Source organism: Pseudophryne corroboree, chromosome 1 (assembly GCF_028390025.1).
Source record: "Pseudophryne corroboree isolate aPseCor3 chromosome 1, aPseCor3.hap2, whole genome shotgun sequence".
NCBI lineage: Eukaryota > Metazoa > Chordata > Amphibia > Anura > Myobatrachidae > Pseudophryne > Pseudophryne corroboree.
The window spans coordinates 1,147,662,105-1,147,678,871 of record NC_086444.1 but is presented as its reverse complement, the minus strand read 5'-3'; the positions used below and the strand labels follow the sequence as shown (position 1 = coordinate 1,147,678,871).

At 47.6% G+C, this 16,767-nt stretch overlaps 1 protein-coding gene across 14 annotated transcripts in view; it reads left to right on the top strand.

The window, feature by feature from the left end:
- Window positions 1–424: 424 nt before the first annotated feature.
- Window positions 425–16,767, top strand: part of ADD1 (adducin 1) — a 245,904-nt gene continuing 229,561 nt past the window's right edge. For 2 of the 14 annotated variants that reach the window (XM_063924454.1, XM_063924473.1), the window contains exon 1: window positions 431–775. The gene's annotated coding sequence lies outside the window, so the exon portion shown is untranslated. Of the gene's footprint in view, window positions 776–4,618; window positions 4,842–16,767 lie in introns of all 14 variants that reach the window. The other 12 variants (XM_063924503.1, XM_063924493.1, XM_063924518.1 and 9 more) reach the window with 10 other exon arrangements.

Genomic DNA, 16,767 nt, shown 5'->3' with positions numbered 1-16,767 from the left:
ACATACATACATACATAGGTGAAGATGTATTAACCTGGAGAAGGCATAAGGAAGTGATAAACCAGTGATATGTGCAAGGTGATAAAGGCACCAGCCAATCAGATCCAATATGTAAATTAACAGTTAGGATCTGATTGGCTGGTGCCTTTATCACCTTGCACTTATCACTGGTTTATCACTTCCTTATTCCTTCTGCAGGTTAATACATCTGCCCCATAGTAACGTAAATTATTAAGCCCAAGACGTTAGCACTGTATAACGATCTCACACACTATAAGGATGCGATGGATGGGTACTATAACAGTGGTTACTATTTCAATGGTGCGTCACAACCATTCCCTCTTCCCGCCTTCCGCCCCCACCAATCAGGAGGCAGCATACTCTGAGCTCGGAGTTCGCTGTCCAATCCTCGCTCTCGATTTTAGACGCTGCAAAGCCGCACCCGTGTTATGTGGTAGCAGCGGTGTGAGCTGCAGAGTGAGGGGGCGGCCGGTAGGGGGCGTTGCGGAGCGGGGGTGTGTGTGAGATCGACAGAGAGGGAGCTACACACATACAGAGGAAGCGGCCGCTGAGGACCGGAGCCGGGTGTCCGGTGACAGCACAGGGAGGAGGAGCCGGGGAGGTGTCTGTGCTCGCAGCCCCATCGCAGGGGGAGAGGCGCCGACATATTACTTGGCCGGAGAGGGAGGGGAGAGGCTGATACACACATTACACAGAGGGGCCTGAGCGTCTTCTCCGGGGACACGGATCTCCGCTCGAGGGTCCATCTGGAACGGTGAGTGGCCGGGATAATGCTGATTCCTGCATGCACAGGCTGCCATGGGAAAGATGCTGTGGTTTTGGTGGGTGGGTGTCATAGAGGGGGTGCTGTGCTGGGTGTCACAGAGGGGGGTGCTATGCAGGGTGTCACAGTGGGGGGTGCTGTGCTGGGTGTCACAGTGGTGGGGGGGGGTGCTGTGCTGGGTGTCACAGTGGTGGGGGGGGGGGGTGCTGTGCTGGGTGTCACAGTGGGGGGGTGCTGTGCTGGGTGTCACAGTGGGGGGGTGCTGTGCTGGGTGTCACAGTGGGGGGTGCTGTGCTGGGTGTCACAGTGGGGGGTGCTGTGCTGGGTGTCGCAGAGGGGATGTTGGGTGGCAGAGGGTGTGCTGTGCTGGGTTGCACGGGCTGGGGGAGTTCTGGGTTGTGGTACTTGTTGGGGTTGCTATGCTGTGACAGAGGGTGTTGTGCTGTATGCTGTGACAGAAGGGGTGCTGTCCTGGGTGACGGGCCCGGCGATTGGAGTGCTGTGCTGGGTGACATAGAGAAGGTGCTGGCTGTCACTGGTACGAGGTGGTGGGGTCACTCTTCTGGTTGACATAGAAGGGGTGCTGTATGCTGTGGCAGAAGGTGCTGTGCTGGGTGACGACAAGGGGGTGCTGTCCTGGGTGACACAGGGTTCCTGTGACAGGAGTGCGGTGCAGACACAGAAGGTGTGGGGTGCTGTATGATGGGTGACACGGGGTGGGGTGCTGGGTGACACGGGTCACTGGTATGTGGTGGTGGTTTTGCACTGCTTGCACGTAGGATGTTGGGTGATGCATATGTGCTGTGCTAGATGTTGAGTGACTTATAGGGGAGTATGCTGTGCTGTGTGACACAGGTTGATGGGACGGGATGTGACAGTCTCCGTTTAGAATGACTCTTACATATGCTGAAGGGCAGAGTGCGATGCTGGGGGACACTTGTGGCTGGGGGACACGAGTTGCTGGGAAGAGTTGGTGATGTGCTGGCAATGTGAGTGAGGATATGCTATAGAACGGAGCTAGCTAATGCTGGATGGCATAGAAGTGTCGCTGCTGAGTAATATGGAACAGCAGATTTGGGGTATTTGTTCAGGAAATGCTGCAAGGTACTAAAGCTGTCCTGTTTGCATGTTTGTGAGACAATTATCTGAAGTTTTTAAACAGGACCCATAGGCACTGTACACGGGGATGTTGTTATGTGACCGGCACAATGTAGTGGCAGGAGGCCATGGTGTTGACATGTAAAGGTTGCTGCAAAAGGTGATGTGCAGAGAGAGATGCTGCCTGGCATAGTAAGGATTGCTGTATATGAGACACTGGCATAGGTAGAATACTGACTGGTCTAGTACAATTTGTTATTTGGCCCTAGATGATATTTATTATTTTTGTTTGTTTTCTCAGTGAGACAAGCCTGAATACAGCTAGGCCTGTGGGTGCTTTGTAATGCCGGATAAAAATGCTGGGTAATTTATACCCATTTTCCACTGAGCAAATAACTCTGGTTATTGCCGGGGCTACCGGACGTTTGGTGTAAAAGTATCTTATAGGCTGGGTCGACTCTGAACCCGGTACCTACCAGGAAAGTACCTGGGTAACGGTGTGGTGTAAACGGTGTGGTCTGTGTTATGCTTAAAAGCTGCTGATTGGCTGTTTATGCAGAGGTCTGCCTCAAGGGAGTTTCTGTGAGTGACATGAAGGGCAGACACCGGTTCAGAGTGAACTGAGTCAACCTGGGAATACCTCTTTTAGATCAAAATGCTGGGTCGAACCCGGCATTTTAATAGACTGCTCCAACCTGGGTACGACCCAGCTGAGACCCCTTTCAGACTGCCGGTAGGACCCGGCTTGTTGCCGGACCGGTGATGTCACTGCTCATGTGAGCAGTCCCAGCACTTGGAGATGAGATTTCCTAGCGCTGACTGTTCCTGTTCTATAAACGGGTCCCGGGTCACTTGGCTTACCCATTTACCCTGAGCCTTACACAGGTCCTTCCCGGGAAACACTTTGCGCCTTGGTTGAGCAGTTTCCACTTACAGAAATCCAGTAGGAACACTAATGTAGATAGATATGAAGAGATGCCAGGCCAACCAGGAGGTCGCTTCAATTCACTGACAGTTGAATAGCGCTGGGAATTAGCTCCCGGCGCTATTCAATACAATGACAAGTGACTCTCAATTGTCGGGAATTCTTCTCTCACCCCCTGGGGATGAGAGAAGAAATCCGACAAAAGTGCTGCCGCGAGGCTGATTCTGTCGGGAATCAGCATCGCGCCTGGGAGTTCAGTCGGAGAATGCCCGTTTTCCCGACAATTCAACCTGTTAAGTCTGGGAGAACGGGCCTTCGCTGACTTAACTTGAGCTGAATTGAATAGCGACGTGAGCTAATTCCCGGTGCTATTCAACTGTAAGTGAATTGAATCGACCCCCAGGTGACTACTCTGTATCACTGAAAGGGAAATACTCTTCTTGCACCATTGTTACCCAGCGCCTTAAGAATCCTCTGATTGCAGACCTGTAACATTATTATTTATTACCAGTTATTTATAAAGCGCACACACATTCTGCATCACGTTACAGAGAATATTTGCCCATTCACATCAGTCCCTGCCCCAGTGAAGCTTACAATCGGTTATCTACCACACATACACACTAGGTTTAATTTTTGGTGGGAGCCAATTAACTTACCCGCATATTTTTGGATTGTGGGAGGAAACCGGAGTACCTGGAGGAAACCCACGCAAGTATGGAGAGAATATACAGACTCACAGTTATGGCCGTGGTGGAATTCAAACTCATCACCTCAGTGCTGTGAGGCAGTAATGCTAACCATTACACCATACGTACGTACGTAAATAGGCTCACTACATATAATTTAAACCATTTCTTATTTAATTCTTAATTGTTCTCCAAAGCGTCCCATTAGTCTGGCGAGCAGAAAAGTGTCCCGGCGTTGCGCACAGTGCTTTAATTGTGTTTAGCCGCTGGTGCTGTTGTAACTGTAAGCACAAAAAAACAAGAGAGCCTTGCTCCAGAACAAACATTTGCATATCGCCCGGTCTAAAGTGATGGGTGATATGCAGATATGGGCACCCAGAAAATATTAGAATTGCCACCAGTGAGTGGGATTAGTCTAAGTGTTCAAAACTATATGTATATACACTACTGGTTGATGCTGACAGACTGTTATCTGGAGTGATTTCAGAGGGCGGCATATTTAGTGAATACGTTATCTGTGTGTGGGAGGAGAAGATGAGGGATTCTGCTGAATGTGAGCATCCACTGCTAGAGAAACACACTATATACTTTAAGATCTACCTTTAAAGAAATATAGGGATACATTTTATAAATTATGTTTATATTGGTCAGCATGTGGGATATTAGGCAAGGCTGCTACCTTCCAGGAACAGAAAAAGGCAGATGGGAGAGTTGAACAAAACAACATGCAGTACCTCCCAAAACAACTACAAAATGTGTGTGTGTATGTGTTTTATTATGTTCTCAACCCCATATCTATATTGTAAATCAAACTGTTGGAAGGAAACAAATAGTTGCATTATTAGCTGTTGCTTGGTGCACTATAGGAAAAATGTGTGATCTAGGTTTAGGAATGCTGGAGACCTGTGTCTGGCTGAGTGGGATGAGAATGAAGATTGTGCTTTTAATGTGTGGAGTGGGAGAAGCATTTACAATATGTTAGCTTAGAACTAGAATAAGATAAGTCTTATTGAGTGCATATGGCTGCTTATACTGTATTGGCACGATTGTGAAGTTCCATATTGTACTGCTTACCATTGCGTCTATTATCCTAGTAAAATCCTTGCTTTGTATTGTCAACAGCAATTCCTAGGGGACAATTCAATAGTTTGCTGTTTGGACGCCTGTTAGCCACAGAGGACACTTTTTTTTTTTTTTCTGAGGAGCAAGAAAAAAATGTGTGTAAACTCTGCATTTTGGTGTTTGGACGCCCAAAGCAGGACATCACGCGGGTTAAACCCGGTGCTATCAGCCGCATAATATGCTAATTGGCGTCTAGAAGGAAGGTTATCCAGCGCTCATGTAGGTGGGTATTTGATTTGCCCTAAGGCTGCTACCTATTTGCAGAAGTTCCTCAAACTTCGATAATGGTAGGTACAATATGGGGTTAGGTGCGCCAAGGGGACAAATTTGTGCTTATTTGAAAGGGATGATGTTTGAAATGATACTCAAACTAATTGTTGAATCTCACAATGGTGTTCTTTATTTTGGTCAGAAAATGGGGGGTGGGAGGGGTGGTATCGGATATGGAGGAAAGGGGAGTCTGATCGAAGCAGCAATTGAATAGCTCCAATAGTTTGAATCGACCCCTTAAAGCGGCAATCCCAAGTATAGTTTTTATCTTTAAGTTTTTACTACAGGTTGAGTATCCCTTATCCAAAATGCTTGGGACCGGAAGACTTTTGGATATCGGATTTTTCCATATTTTGGAATAATTGCATACCATAATGAGATATCATGGTGATGGGACCTAAGTGTAAGCACAGTATGCATTTATGTTTCATATACACCTTATACACACAGCCTAAAGGTCATTTTAGCCAATATTTTTAATAACTTTGTGCATTAAACAAAGTGTGTGTACATTCACAGAATTCATTTATGTTTCATATACACCTTGTACACACAGCCTGAAGGTCATTTAATACAATATTTTTAATAGCTTTGTGTATTAAACAAAGTTTATGGACATTGAGCCTACAGAAAACAAAGGTTTCACTATCTCACTCTCACTAAAAAAATTCCGTAATTCGGAATATTCCGTATTTCGGAATATTTGGATATGGGATACTCAACCTGTATTTTAATTTTTTTAAGGATACCTCTGGCAATCCCAAGTATATTTTTTCTATCTTTAAGTAGCAGTGTGTGTATGTGTATGTATATGTATATATATATATATATTAAAGGATACATCTTATAGTCCTTTGTTTTAGCTGTCCTTTTTCATTATTTCCATTTCCAAATTTCTGTGGAGATTGCAAAGTATGGTGATCAGTTACTTACAGGATCTCTGCATCTCCTGCGACATCGGGGAGGAAAATTTTGCATAATACAGACCTCATAGGTGCATCCCAAAAGCCTCTCTGCCATCTGCATTATGGGATCCGGTCTCTAGGTCGACATGAGTTTTTCACAATTTAATTTTATTTTTTTGAACCTTTTCATACTTAACGATCCACGTGGACTACGATTGGAACGGTAATGTGCCGAGTGAAGCGGTAGCGGAGTAAGGCACCTTGCCCGAGAGCGAGCCACGGTGCACTAATTGGGGTTCCCGGTTAAAACGACACCAAATTATTATTTTTTAAACCCATGTCGACCTTTTGACCTGGACCATGTCGACATAAAGACCCTGTCGACCTAGTTACTGTCGGCCAATAGTGGTCATGTGTCCTTGCCACGGCACAGTTATTAGCAGCCTTAAGAAACAAACCAAAAAACTATAGGGAATGCAATATCCTGTGAAGTCTAAGGGTGCATACACACGGTGAGATTCGGACTTATCCGATTCTCACCGTGCGACAGGGGGCCGGGTCGGCACTTAGCCAGTATCGCAAGCACATAATAACTGTGCTTGCGATGCTGGCTATGTGCGATTTCAATCCTGACTATCTCTTCTATAGAGATAGTCAGGATTGACTTGCCTGCACAGCCTATTTTTTCTTCCGATGCCGACCGCGCGGGGCCGCGCATCGGATCGGGATCGCAAGGTGACTGTCACCTTGCGATCTGCACTATATTTTCTTCCGATTCTGACTATATAGTCAGAATCGGAAGAAAATATCTTACCGTGTGTACACACCTTAAGACAAAACTTGCTATTTTCATGGAAGTGATTTGCCGTTCTGAAACTGCATATTGGGTGTGAGTCAATTGTTTTTCCCGGAAGCTGCCACTAGTGTGCACCCGACAGAGCAATTCAATTGTTGCACCGTTTGGACACACATGCTGCTGGGGAGACACATGTGTGCTCGCAGCCTCCAGAGGTGGTGAGCAGAAATGTGTTAAAACTCTGTGGTTTGGACGCCCTTATGGTGCGTACACACTGGCCCGACGTACCCGCAATATATTGGCCAATGTGTATGAGCGATAAGTTTGTGAACGCCGTCATTTAGACATATCGCGTCAGCCCTGCGGCACAGCCAATGGCCAATATATCTAACAATATATTGGCGCATCGTGCTGTGTGAATGGGCGGTCAGGCCCGATGGACTGGGCAGTGTGTATGCTCAACACACTGCCCGGTCTGTCTGTAGATATATCTACCAGTGTGTACCCAGCATAAGCATGAATTTTAAACTGATTTAGCTGCTATACGCAATTAAACCCAGTCACCCCCATTGTGGCCATCGTGTGTCAGTATAATACTCTTGAGGTATGTATGATTGGAATTTTCTTTTTGTTTTTATAGTCTATACTTACCGTGGTCCTTAAAGTGTTTACATAACAGTTCAAACTATTTACAGAATACTATGTTACTGTAGAAATAGCCCAGTGTGTACATCTGTTGTGGGCTGTCATGGTAATCTATATAATGTTGCCTACTGCATGTATGCTTTATAGCTTGAAATTAGTATGAACGTTATGGAATGAGTTAGCGTTCTGCTAATATGCAGTAGGTTGACAATATAATGAGCCACATTCCGTACTAAATATCCAATTCTCATCTACATTTCTTGTTTGACACACCCATATTTTTATGATTTGACTATTTATTTTTTTTCTTTTACATTTGTATTCTAGCATGCTATTGAGAGGGTTGTGTCCCTGTTTTACTTGGAGGATAGTGCCCCATGGCACCCCCTTCCTCCATTCCCCTTGTTTTATGGAACAAGGAGGTGCTACTTGTGCTATGGAACAGGGGGGGCAGATGTATTAAGCCTGGAGAAGTGATAAAGCAGTGATAAATGCAACGTGATACGGCACCAGCCAATCTGCTCCAATATGTAAATGAACAGTTAGGAGCTGATTGGCAGGTGCATTATCACCTTGCACTTATCACTGCTTTCTCACTGCTCCAAGCTTAATACATCTGCCCCAGGGTCTCTTGCTGCAGTTTTAAGTGATTATTTTATTTATATTTATTAACAGTTTCTTATGTAGCGCAGCAAGTTCTGTTGCACTTTACAGTTTGAAACCACTATGCTAATGCAAAACTGGGTAATAACAAACAGTCCTAGAGGTAGGAAGGCCCTGCTCGCAAGCTTACAATCTATAGGTGGTGTGTAATATTTAAACTGTGATGTGTGAATGTATAATTCTAAAAATAATTGGATTGGAAACTGGCAGTTTTGCTGTGTTTAAAGTAAACCATTAACTGTAGCTACAAGGGAATTGGAACCTGCTAATGGTACTGTATGTTTGGATTTTTCCCTTTTTTTTTTTTTTTTTTTTTAATTTAATGGGTTTGCCCTTGCAGGATTTTGTTACACTGTCATGCTTCATAACGCCACGATTGTTTTGTTAACGTTTAAACAGGAATAGAAGGCCATTGATACAATGGGAGCGATGTAATTGTTTTTTGTTTTTTTTGGGTGCCCATTACAGCAATTCATTTGTTGCTCTGGTAGGGTGCCCATTACTTTTTAAGTGTCCAAATAGATGGGGTTTAGCCATGATTCAATATTTTTTTTTTTTTTTTGTGGTGCCCATTAGAGTAATTCAGCTGCTCTGATCAGGCTCCCATTACATTTAATCGCCCAGATAGATGGGGTTGAGCCGTGATTCAGTATTTTTTCTTTTTTTTTTCTTTTGTGGTGCCCAATAGAGCAATTCAATTGTTGCGCTGATCAGGCTCCCATTACTTTTAATCACCCAGATGGGGTTTAGCCGTAAATAGTGGATAATTCTGTCTTAAGCAGTTCCCACAACGCAAAGACTCCCGTTTGGACTCCCAAACGGGACACTTTTTGGACATTTCTGCGTGCGACCTCAGGAGGCAGCAAGCTGAAATGTTGGTGCCGGAGTTGATCGCACTCAAGCGGCAAAACAGTGAAATTGCTGCCTTTGGGCACCATTTACTGGCCGGACCTTAAAAACAATTGATTTGCCCCATTAATGTCGGCCTCCAGTGTATGTTCGTGACAAGGGGGCATATTCATCAAATTAATTTTGTATGTTTTGACCGTACAAATTCAGAATTAAAAAAAATGGATTCCACAGCTGATATCTGCTACATTCTTCCCATTTTGGTGAAAAAAATAAAAACATAACCCTGTGAGTTTGGCCAAGCTCTAGAAAACTTTTCTTTCCTGAACTTGTCCACGATAGCTGATGCCATCTTTTGATGACGTTAGCCATTTTAGCCTATGGGTTGCATTTATTTATTTATTTTTCTAACGTCCTAGTGGATGCTGGGGACTCCGTAAGGACCATGGGGAATAGACGGGCTCCACAGGAGACAGGGCACTTTAAGAAAGAATTAGGAATACTGGTGTGCACTGGCTCTTCCCTCTATGTCCCTCCTCCAGACCTCAGTTTGAATCTGTGCCCGGACGAGCTGGGTGCACTTTAGTGAGCTCTCCTGAGCTTGCTGAATAGAAAGTATTTTGTTAGGATTTTTTATTTTCAGAGAGATCTGCTGGCAACAGACTCTCTGCTACGTGGGACTGAGGGGAGAGAAGCAGACCTACTCACTGTGGATAGGTCTTGCATCTTAGGCTACTGGACACCATTAGCTCCAGAGGGATCGAACACAGGAACGCACCCTTGGTCGTCCGATCCCGGAGCCGCGCCGCCGTCCCCCTCGCAGAGCCAGAAGCCGGCGTGAGAAGCAAGAAGACTTCGAAAGCGGCGGCAGAAGACTCCAGTCTTCATATGAGGTAGCGCACAGCACTGCAGCTGTGCGCCATTGCTCCCACCTTAAACCCGCACACTCCGGTCACTGTAGGGTGCAGGGCGCAGGGGGGGGGCGCGCCCTGGGCAGCAATTAAGTACCTCTTGGCATAAAAGAACATATATACAGTTGGGCACTGTATATATGCATGAGCCCCCGCCATTATTTTACACAAAATCGCGGGACAGAAGCCCGCCGCTGAGGGGGTGGGGCTTCTTCCTCAGCACTCACCTGCGCCATTTTCTCTCCACAGCTCCGCTGAGAGGAAGCTCCCCAGACTCTCCCCTGCAGAATCACGGTAGAAGAGGGTAAAAAGAGAGGGGGGGGGCACATAAATTTAGTGCAAAATCAGTGTATACAGCAGCTACTGGGTAAACACTAAGTTACTGTGTAATTCCTGGGTCATATAGCGCTGGGGTGTGTGCTGGCATACTCTCTCTCTGTCTCTCCAAAGGGCCTTGTGGGGATTCTGTCCTCAAATAGAGCATCCCCTGTGTGTGTGGTGTCAGTACGCTTGTGTCGACATGTTTGACGAGGAAGTCTATGTGGAAGCAGAGCAGGTGCAAATGAATGTGGTGTCTCCGCCGACACCTGATTGGATGGATATGTGGAAGGTTTTAAATGATAATGTAAACTTCTTGCATAAAAGGTTGGATAAAGCTGAAGCCTTGGGACAGTCAGGATCTCAACCCATGCCTGCTCCTACAGCGCAGAGGCCGTCAGGGTCTCAGAAGCGCCCACTATCCCAAATTGTTGACACAGATATCGACACGGATTCTGACTCCAGTGTCGATGGCGATGACGCAAAGTTGCAGCCTAAAATGGCTATAGCCATCCGCTACATGATTATAGCAATGAAGGATGTATTGCACATCTTAGAGGAAACCCAGTCCCTGACAAGAGGGTTTATATGTTTGGGGAAAAAAGGCATGAGGTGACCTTTCCCCCTTCACATGAGTTAAATGAGTTATGTGAAAAAGCTTGGGAATCTCCAGATAGAGAAATGCAGATTTCCAAATGGTTGCTTATGGCGTATCATTTCCCGCCAACGGACAGGTTACGCTGGGAATCCTCCCCTAGGGTAGACAAAGCTTTGACACGCTTATCTAAGAAGGTAGCCCTGCCGTCACAGGATACGGCCACCCTAAAGGATCCTGCGGACAGAAAGAAGGAAGGTATCCTGAAGTCCGTTTATACACATTCAGGTACCCTACTAAGGCCGGCTATTGCGTCGGCCTGGATGTGTAGTGCTGTAGCAGCATGGACAGATACTTTATCTGAGGAACTTGATACCTTGGACAAGGATACTATACTGACCCTGGGGCATATAAAAGACGCTGTCCTATATATAAGGGATGCCCAGAGAGACATTTGCCTACTGGGCTCTAGAATAAATGCAATGTCGATTTCTGCCAGAAGGGTCATGTGGACTCTGCAATGGACAGGTGATGCCGATTCAAAAAAGCACATGGAGGTTTTACCTTATAAGGGTGAGGAATTGTTTGGGGATGGTCTCTCGGACCTAGTTTCCACAGCTACGGCTGGGAAGTCAAATTTTTTGCCATATATCCCCTCACAGCCTAAGAAAGCACCGTATTACCAAATGCAGTCCTTTCGATCACAAAGAGGCAAAGTCCGAGGTGCGTCCTTTCTTGCCAGAGGCAGGGGTAGAGGAAAGAAGCTGCACAATACAGCTAGTTCCAAGGAACAGAAGTCCTCCCCGGCTTCCACTAAATCCACCGCATGACGCTGGGGCTCCACAGGCGGAGCCAGCAGCGGTGGGGGCGCTTCTCCGAAATTTCAGCCACCAGTGGGTTCGCTCACGGGTGGATCCCTGGGCTATACAGATTGTGTCTCAGGGATACGAGCTGGAATTCGAAGTGATGCCCCCTCACCGTTACCTCAAATCGGCCCTGCCAGCTTCCCCCATAGAAAGGGAAGTAGTGATAGCGGCAATTCACAAATTATATCTCCAGCAGGTGGTGGTAAAGGTTCCCCTCCCTCAACAGGGAAGGGGTTACTATTCCACAATGTTTGTGGTACCGAAACCGGACGGTTCGGTCAGACCCATATTGAATTTAAAATCCCTGAACATTTACCTGAAAAGGTTCAAGATGGAATCGCTCAGGGCGGTCATTGCAAGCCTGGAAGAGGGAGATTTTATGGTGTCTCTGGACATAAAGGATGCTTACCTGCATGTCCCCATTTATCCACCTCATCAGGAGTACCTGAGATTTGTGGTACAGGACTGTCATTACCAATTCCAGACGTTGCCGTTTGGTCTGTCCACGGCACCGAGTATATTTACCAAGGTAATGGCAGAAATGATGGTGCTTCTGCGAAAGCAAGGAGTCACAATTATCCCATACTTGGACGATCTCCTCATAAAGGCGAGGTCCAGAGAGCAGTTGCTGATCAGCGTTGCACACTCTCGGGAGGTGTTGCAACAGCACGGCTGGATTCTGAATATTCCAAAGTCGCAGCTGATTCCTACGACGCGTCTGCCCTTTCTGGGCATGATTCTGGACACAGACCAGAAGAAGGTGTTTCTCCCGGCGGAGAAGGCTCAGGAGCTCGTGACTCTGGTCAGAGACCTCTTAAAACCAAAACAGGTATCGGTGCATCAATGCACGCGAGTCCTGGGAAAGATGGTGGCATCTTACGAAGCCATTCCCTTCGGCAGGTTCCATGCGAGGACCTTTCAGTGGGATCTGTTGGACAAGTGGTCCGGATCGCATCTTCAGATGCAGCGGCTGATCACCCTATCCCCCAGGGCCAGAGTGTCTCTTCTGTGGTGGCTGCAGAGTGCTCACTTTCTCGAGGGCCGCAGGTTCGGCATACAGGACTGTGTCCTGGTGACCACGTATGCAAGCCTCCGAGGGTGGGGGGCAGTCACTCAGGGAAGAAATTTCCAGGGTCTGTGGTCAAGTCAGGAGACTTGTCTGCACATCAATATCCTGGAACTAAGGGCCATATACAACGCCCTAAGTCAAGCGGAGCCTCTGCTTCGCAACCAACCGGTGCTGATTCAGTCAGACAACATCACCGCAGTGGCTCATGTAAACCGCCAAGGCGGCACAAGGAGCAGGGTGGCGATGGCAGAAGCCACCAGAATTCTTCGCTGGGCGGAGAATCGCGTGCAAGCACTGTCAGCAGTGTTCATTCCGGAAGTGGACAACTGGGAAGCAGACTTCCTAAGCAGGCACGACCTCCACCCGGGGGAGTGGGGACTTCATCAAGAAGTCTTCACACAGATTACAAGTCGTTGGGAACTGCCACAGGTGGACATAATGGCATCCCGCCTCAACAAAAAGCTACAAATGTATTGCGCCAAGTCAAGAGACCCTCAGGCGATAGCTGTGGACGCACTAGTGACACCGTGGGTGTTCCAGTCGGTTTATGTGTTTCCTCCTCTTCCTCTCATACCCAAGGTGCTGAGAATTGTAAGAAAAAGAGGAGTGAGAACAATACTCATTGTTCCGGATTGGCCAAGAAGGACTTGGTATCCGGAACTGCAAGAAATGCTCACAGAGGACCCATGGCCTCTGCCTCTCAGACAGGATCTGTTGCAACAGGGGCCCTGTCTGTTCCAAGACTTACCGCGGCTGCGTTTGACGGCATGGTGGTTGAACGCCGGATCCTAGCGGAGAAAGGCATTCCGGATGAGGTTATTCCTACGCTGATAAAGGCTAGGAAGGACGTGACAGCAAAACATTATCACCGTATATGGCGAAAATATGTTGCTTGGTGTGAGGCCAGGAATGCCCCTACAGAGGAATTCCAGCTGGGCCGTTTCCTTCACTTCCTACAGTCGGGAGTGACTATGGGCTTAAAATTAGGGTCCATTAAGGTCCAGATTTCGGCCCTATCCATTTTCTTTCAAGAGGAACTGGCATCTCTTCCTGAAGTTCAGACGTTTGTAAAGGGAGTGCTGCATATTCAGCCCCCTTTTGTGCCACCAGTGGCACCTTGGGATCTTAACGTGGTGTTGAGTTTCCTGAAGTCTCACTGGTTTGAGCCACTTAAAACCGTGGAGTTAAAATACCTCACGTGGAAGGTGGTCATGCTGTTGGCCTTAGCTTCGGCTAGGCGTGTGTCAGAATTGGCGGCTTTGTCACATAAAAGCCCCTATCTGGTTTTCCATATGGACAGGGCAGAATTACGGACTCGTCTGCAATTTCTGCCAAAAGTGGTGTCCTCTTTTCATTTGAACCAACCTATTGTGGTGCCTGCGGCTACTCGTGACTTGGAGGATTCCAAGTTACTAGATGTAGTCAGGGCTTTGAAGGTTTATGTAGCCAGAACGGCTGGAGTCAGGAAAACTGAGTCGCTGTTTATCCTGTATGCATCCAACAAGCTGGGTGCTCCTGCTTCAAAGCAGACTATTGCTCGCTGGATCTGTAACACGATTCAGCAGGCTCATTCTGCAGCTGGATTGCCACCTCCAAAATCGGTAAAAGCCCATTCCACAAGGAAGGTGGGCTCTTCTTGGGCGGCTGCCCGAGGGGTCTCTGCATTACAGCTTTGCCGAGCAGCTACTTGGTCGGGTTCAAACACTTTTGCAAAGTACTACAAGTTTGATACCCTGGCTGAGGAGGACCTTGTGTTTGCTCATTCGGTGCTGCAGAGTCATCCGCACTCTCCTGCCCGTTTGGGAGCTTTGGTATAATCCCCATGGTCCTTACGGAGTCCCCAGCATCCACTAGGACGTTAGAGAAAATTTACCGGTGAGTAAAATCTTATTTCTCGTAGTCCGTAGTGGATGCTGGGCGCCCGTCCCAAGTGCGGACTTCTTCTGCAATGCTTGTATATAGTTATTGCTTACATAAGGGTTATGTTATGGTTGCATCAGGTTTGTCTGATGCTCTGTTGTTGTTCATACTGTTAACTGGGTAAGTTATCACAAGTTATACGGTGTGGCTGGTATGAGTCTTACCCTGGATTCCAAAATCCTTTCCTTGTACTGTCAGCTCTTCCGGGCACAGTTTCCTTAACTGAGGTCTGGAGGAGGGACATAGAGGGAGGAGCCAGTGCACACCAGTATTCCTAATTATTTCTTAAAGTGCCCTGTCTACTGCGGAGCCCGTCTATTCCCCATGGTCCTTACGGAGTCCCCAGCATCCACTACGGACTACGAGAAATAAATTTACCGGTAAGTAAAATCTTTTATTTATTTATTTATTTATTAACCGTTTCATATATAGTGCAGCAAATTCCTTTGTGCTTTACAACTGGACAAAATGATAAGACTAAACTGGGTAATAACAAACAGTTATAGAGGTAGGAAGGCCCTGCTCGCAAGCTTACAATCTACATTACACTGTGATCCCTGCCCCATAATCTCTGCATGAGCTTGTATAGTTACTAGAGTAGCCGTAATGGAGTATGAATTCGTGCAGTAAAATGATCACAAGAGATGGGCTGCTGTAAGAGCACTTGGCCCCTGATATGATTGATTTTTAAAATACATTTCTCTAACGTCCTAAGTGGATGCTGGGGACTCCGTAAGGACCATGGGGAATAGCGGCTCAGCAGGAGACTGGGCACATCTAAAGAAAGCTTTAGGACTATCTGGTGTGCACTGGCTCCTCCCCCTATGACCCTCCTCCAAGCCTCAGTTAGATCTCTGTGCCCGAACGAGAAGGGTGCACACTAGGGGCTCTCCTGAGCTTCTTAGTGAAAGTTTTAGTTTAGGTTTTTTATTTTCAGTGAGACCTGCTGGCAACAGGCTCACTGCATCGAGGGACTAAGGGGAGAAGAAGCGAACTCACCTGCGTGCAGAGTGGATTGGGCTTCTTAGGCTACTGGACATTAGCTCCAGAGAGACGATCACAGGCCCAGCCTGGATGGGTCCCAGAGCCGCGCCGCCGGCCCCCTTACAGAGCCAGAAGGCAGAAGAGGTCCGGAAAATCGGCGGCAGAAGACGTCCTGTCTTCAACAAGGTAGCGCACAGCACTGCAGCTGTGCGCCATTGCTCTCAGCACACTTCACACTCCGGTCACTGAGGGTGCAGGGCGCTGGGGGGGGGGGGCGCCCTGAGACGCAATAAAAAACACCTTGGATGGCAAAAAATGCATCACATATAGCTCCTGGGCTATATGGATGCATTTAACCCCTGCCAGAATACATAGAAAAACGGGAGATAAGGCCGCCGATAAGGGGGCGGAGCCTATCTCCTCAGCACACTGGCGCCATTTTCCCTCACAGCTCCGTTGGAGGGAAGCTCCCTGTCTCTCCCCTGCAGTCACTACACTACAGAAAGGGTTAAAAAAGAGAGGGGGGGCACTAATTACGTGCAGTATTAAAGATACAGCTGCTATAAGGGGAAAAAAACTTTTCTCTATCGTCCTAGTGGATGCTGGGGTTCCTGAAAGGACCATGGGGGAATAGCGGCTCCGCAGGAGACAGGGCACAAAAAGTAAAGCTTTTCCAGATCAGGTGGTGTGCACTGGCTCCTCCCCCTATGACCCTCCTCCAGACTCCAGTTAGATTTTTGTGCCCGGCCGAGAAGGGTGCAATTCTAGGTGGCTCTCATAAAGAGCTGCTTAGAGAAAGTTTAGCTTAGGTTTTTTATTTACAGTGATTCCTGCTGGCAACAGGATCACTGCAACGAGGGACAGAGGGGAGAAGAAGTGAACTCACCTGCGTGCAGGATGGATTGGCTTCTTGGCTACTGGACATCAGCTCCAGAGGGACGATCACAGGTACAGCCTGGATGGTCACCGGAGCCGCGCCGCCGGCCCCCTTGCAGATGCTGAAGTAAGAAGAGGTCCAGAATCGGCGGCTGAAGACTCCTGCAGTCTTCTAAAGGTAGCGCACAGCACTGCAGCTGTGCGCCATTTTCCTCTCAGCACACTTCACACGCAGTCACTGAGGGTGCAGGGCGCTGGGGGGGGGGCGCCCTTGGAGGCAAATGAAAACCTATTAAAAGGCTAAAAATACCTCACATATAGCCCCCAGAGGCTATATGGAGATATTTAACCCCTGCCTGTATTCACAAAATAGCGGGAGACGAGCCCGCCGAAAAAGGGGCGGGGCCTATCTCCTCAGCACACGGCGCCATTTCCTCTCACAGTTCCGCTGGTCAGGACGGCTCCCAGGTCTCTCCCCTGCA